Here is a 5146-nt window from a genome sequence, read left to right on the forward strand (position 1 = left end):
GGTAAAAGTGTAACCCAAGAGTTGGCGGTGGGTGGTGATGACTAGCTGCCTTCCCTCTAGTCTTTCACTGTTAAATCAGGAACGGCTAGCGCAGATAGCCCTCGTGTAGCTTTGCGCGAAATTCAAAACAAACAAACAAGTAATTTATTTGAACTATTACCACGTTTTTTTTTTTAGTTTTTTCGTAGTTTTTTAATGCACAAACTTTCGGCTCAATTACCTAAGCCTTCTACAGGTGCGAGATGTTTAATAAACCAAACGTCTGGCTCCCGTAGAAGGCTTAGGTAATTGAGCTGACAGCTTGTGCATTAAAAAAAAAAACGTGGTAATAGTTCAAATAACTTACTTAATACAGATCTTCAACGGTGTTACTTCTTTACCATTTTAAAATATCTTTAAAGTTTTATTTAGTTTAATGGGGATGATAACGATTCAAAATTAAGTGTAATACGAGGAAGTGATACGTAAATTTAACATGCGAGAAATAAAGGTACTCGCATAATATAAAATCACGAGGCAACGACATGTTTTATGATGTTGAAAATGTTGCATAACAACTTCCCAGAAGTAAGTACCACGTTGTGTTTGGATATGTTAGATTTGATTTGATTTGAATTTCGCGCAAAGCTACACGAGGGCTATCTGCATTAACTGTCCCTAATTTAGCAGTGAAAGACTAGAGGAAAGGCAGATAGTCATCACCACCCACCGCCAATTCTTGGGCTACTCTTTTACCAACGAATAGTGGGATTGATCATCACTTTATAACGCCCCTACGGTTGAAAGGGCGAGCATGTTTGGTGGGACAGGGATTTGGAAACGGTGCCCCTCAGATTGCTAATCAAGCGCTCTAACCACCTCGCCATGCCGGGCCGGATATGTTAGAATTTTTTTTCTTTTATACAAAACATACATTTTTATTAAGCACGAGCATTAAAGACGAGATATATTTAAAGTCAAACTGAAAGTATATGTTGAAAATATTTCGAAAAAACTTGAGGCCCTTTCTGTGGCTCAAAGGTAAGGTTGAAAGCTTATAAAGCTAAATATCGGAGTTCAATACCTGCGTTGGGCAAAACTCGGATAGCCCGTTGTATAGTTTTGTGCTTGAAAAACAAAATTGGGAAAAAAAAACTAGAAGACATTAAGAGGAAGTATAGTATTGAGTAACGTTTGATGTATTGTCTGTTTGGTAGAGTATTAAGTAACGTTTGATGTATTGTCTGTTTAGTAGAGTATTAAATAACGTATGATACATTGTCTGTTTAGTAGAGTATTAAGTAACATATGATATATTATCTGTTTAGTAGAGTATTAAGTAACTAGACGCACGTATATAACATTACTTTATCATCTTCAATACACTCATCCTTCTGAACAGACAATACATCATATGTCATTTAATACTCTGCTAAACAGACAGTACATCATACATTACTTAATACTCTACTAAACAGACAATGTATCATACGTTATTTAATACTCTATTAAACAGACAGTACATCATACGTTACTTAATACTCTACTAAACAGATAATATATCATACGTTACTTAATACTCTACTAAACAGACAATACATCAAACGTTACTTAATACTCTGTTAAACAGACAGTACATCATACGTTACTTAATACTCTACTAAACAGACAATACATCAAACCGATAGATTTTTCTGAATACTTTAGATAGCTTGCTATAAACCGCAGTATGTTATCGTAAAGGCTTTATTAGAAATTGTAGGTACTTAAAATACGATATTCTATTTTATTACTCGTATATATATACAACACAAACTGTTCCGAACAAGGCCATAAAACTGAGGTGGAGCCCACGACATTAGATTAAATAAAGGCTTCGTTATGTAGCAATTGAGAGTCACCCCTTGTAACTCCGAAATGATGTTATATGTTGTTACATTTTCTAATCAAGAAAGCGTTCTTCATTCACATCTGAGCTTATTGTTTCAGTGGAAGCTGGTTTACTTACTAGAAACTTCGACACGAGTCAACCGTGTTTATAGCATAATCATTAATGGCATGATAAGGTTAATTCATGATTTGTATTCAAAACGGTGTACGTAAGGATGCTGCGTAACAAAATGAGTTCGGTGTGGTATAACGTTCCCTGGTATTTGCACTCTGTAATGATGTGGACAATTTTAGGATTTTCTATTGCAAAGTTAATAAATGTTTCGGTACGAACTGTTCTTTTACAGTTATGAAAGCCTCGGTCTACGTAGAGGAATTAATATGTTGTGGAAAGTATATACATTTTATAACCTTGCTTTCCTCTGGTTGTTTTATTTTCACTCTTCAGAGGTTTCTACTTTGGAAGGCATTGATGATCCGTCTACATCAAGAAGATTAACACTTCTTTATAAATCCATAAAATACGGTTATTAACTTTCATTTCATATTTTATACAAAAGATTAAAATGATTTTGACAAAGTATCATGTCTTAACAAGATCTCTGCCGTAATTGTAAAATTTTTCTAAGTAAAACAGTCCCACAATGGACCAGCGGTTAGACTAAGGACTTTCAGCACTAAGATCCGAGGCTCGATTCCCTCGCAGTGGACGTAGCACAAATAATCTATTGTGCAACTTTGTGCTATAAAGAAATCAACAACAAAATAAAAGAAAAAAAATGTTTGTTTGTTATGGATTTTGCGCAAAGCTAGACGAGGGCTACCTGCGCTAGCCATCTCTAATTTGGTGATGTAAGGCTAGAGGGAAGACAGCTGGTCATCACCACCCACCGTCAACTCTTGGGCTACTCTTTTACCAACGAATAGTGGGATTGACCGTCACATTATATCGTCCCACGGCTGAAAGAGAGAGCATGTTTGGTGGGATGGGGATTCAAACCCGCGAGCCGAGTGCCTTAACCACCTGGCCATGCCGGGCCCCAAAGAAAAAATAAACAAATAGAATCCACGGTCAGAATATCTCCGAAGTTCAATGTAGTACAATGAAAATATGTTAAGTTTCTATTTTGTTCATACTTATTATAATTTCTAACGTGTCTCTAATATTGTAAGTATTTCCATTAAGGATATGTATCTATTTAATGTCTACGTGAAGGTTTTTATTTGATTCTTGTATATTTTATTTACTTTTACTGCTTATTTCGCCAATTCACTGACATATATCTAGCTAATTCTGTAAAATAATGGGTTTTCTATCAAATTACTTCTTAAATTCTTGTACAATTCAATAAACATAGAATAATAATAATAATAAACATTCCAACTAGTGTTCAACCGTGACACTTTTCCTCTCATAGAGAGGTTGAGAGCGTTATATTAAAACAGTTTTAAGGCCTCACTGCGTCGTTACCGTCCATTTTGCCACGTACAGTTATGCTCTATCTGACAACCGTGCATCTTGACAATAATCCTGCGGCGTAGTTTTCATTTCAAAAAGCTCCTCCTTAAATCTGTCATGTTCAAAGCATACCACCACACTATGCTGGTTTTCCATAATCTAGCGTTCAAAGATAATGGTTTTTACAGCGCCCATTTAACTGGTCTGATCGCACAGAAATCCATAGGGTTTCGTACACCTGCTTCATTCACCAGATACTTGAGGTGTACGACAGTTGAAATAATATGTTGTGGAAGTAACTTGTCTCTTTATTATATTTTCGTCAGTTTAAAAAAATAAATAAATATTTGTTGAGATTATAAAAGGAACGGTACATTAACTCAGTTTCGTAAATGCCACAATTTGCTTCCGATAAATATAAATGTTTTATTTAATTACAAAATTATCCATTTGTAGAAAGAGAGACCTTTAAGAAAGTAAGTTAGGGATAAATAATTAAATATGATTTATAACACGAATAAACCTGATAATATATATATAAATATCACTGTTCGAAGATGAGTTCACGTCGGTTTAACTTAATTAACGCAGTGTTTTTAAACTTTAAAGAGTGGCACGCCCCTAACTCAGCAAAGTTTCCGTTACGCCCCCAACTTCACATTAAAATAATTCTTCCAAGTGATTACAACAAAAGTAACGATTTGTTTAGCTGTTTTTAATCATTTTTTAAATGAAAAAAAAATGCTTGTAAGGATTCAGTAAATGCGGGAGCCAAAAACAAAATGATAGTGGCGCAGCAGTATGTCTGCGGATTTACAACGCTAAAAACTGGGTTTCGATACCCGTGTTGGGCAGAGTACAGATAACGCATTGTGTAGCTTTGTGCCTAACTTCAACCAACTCTTCCGTTTCTTTCGTCGTTATTTTTAGCCCCCACCCCCACAGTTTGGAAAACACTGACTTAAAGTTTACGACACTGACTTAATGTTTTTGGTTACTGGTTAGTTTGTTTAACAAACCAAAAAATTATGAAATTGTATAATATTTATATTTGATATGTAAAGTTACTTACCGTACGAAACAATTCATTTAAGATAAAAAATAAATAAAAAATTGTGTAACATTTATATTTGATATGTAAAGATAAGAAATAAATAAAAAATTGTGTAACATTTATATTTGACACATAAAATATCTAGCATATAAAAAAAGGTGTGGACTTAATTAACCTCCTCAGTGGCACAGCGGCATGTCTGCGGACTTACAATGCTAGAAACGGGGTTTTGATACCCGAGGTGGGCAAAACATAGCTACCCCAATTGTGCTTAACTTCAAACTATCGACTTCAACACGCAAAAACATAGAAAAACAACAATAAAATGTTATTTTTAGAAGTTGACAGCCCAATACACTTTTTTTTTTCCGCAACCTAATACCTTTTTTTTTCATAAACAGACTTAGAGATAGAAATTTTAAATGAAATAATACTACAACGTATAAGACCATTATTAAATACAATTGATAAATTAAATGAAATAATACTACAACGTATAAGACCATTATTAAATACAATTGATAAGTTAAGTGAAATTATACCACAACGTATAAGACCATTATTAAATACAATTGATAAATTTTATACGTTGTAGTATTATTTCAGTTTACCATTATTGAAACGGTCTTCATTGATTTGACTAATATTGTTTAATTTCCCATTCCAAACACAATTACAATTCATGGGTTTCAGTTTCATGGTGTTATTATAGTTTTTTAGAATAGCACAGTCCCAAATATCTTCGGATTAATTGTGTTTGTAAA

Source organism: Limulus polyphemus, unplaced genomic scaffold (assembly GCF_000517525.1).
Source record: "Limulus polyphemus unplaced genomic scaffold, Limulus_polyphemus-2.1.2 Scaffold1833, whole genome shotgun sequence".
NCBI classification, from domain to species: Eukaryota; Metazoa; Arthropoda; class Merostomata; order Xiphosura; family Limulidae; genus Limulus; species Limulus polyphemus.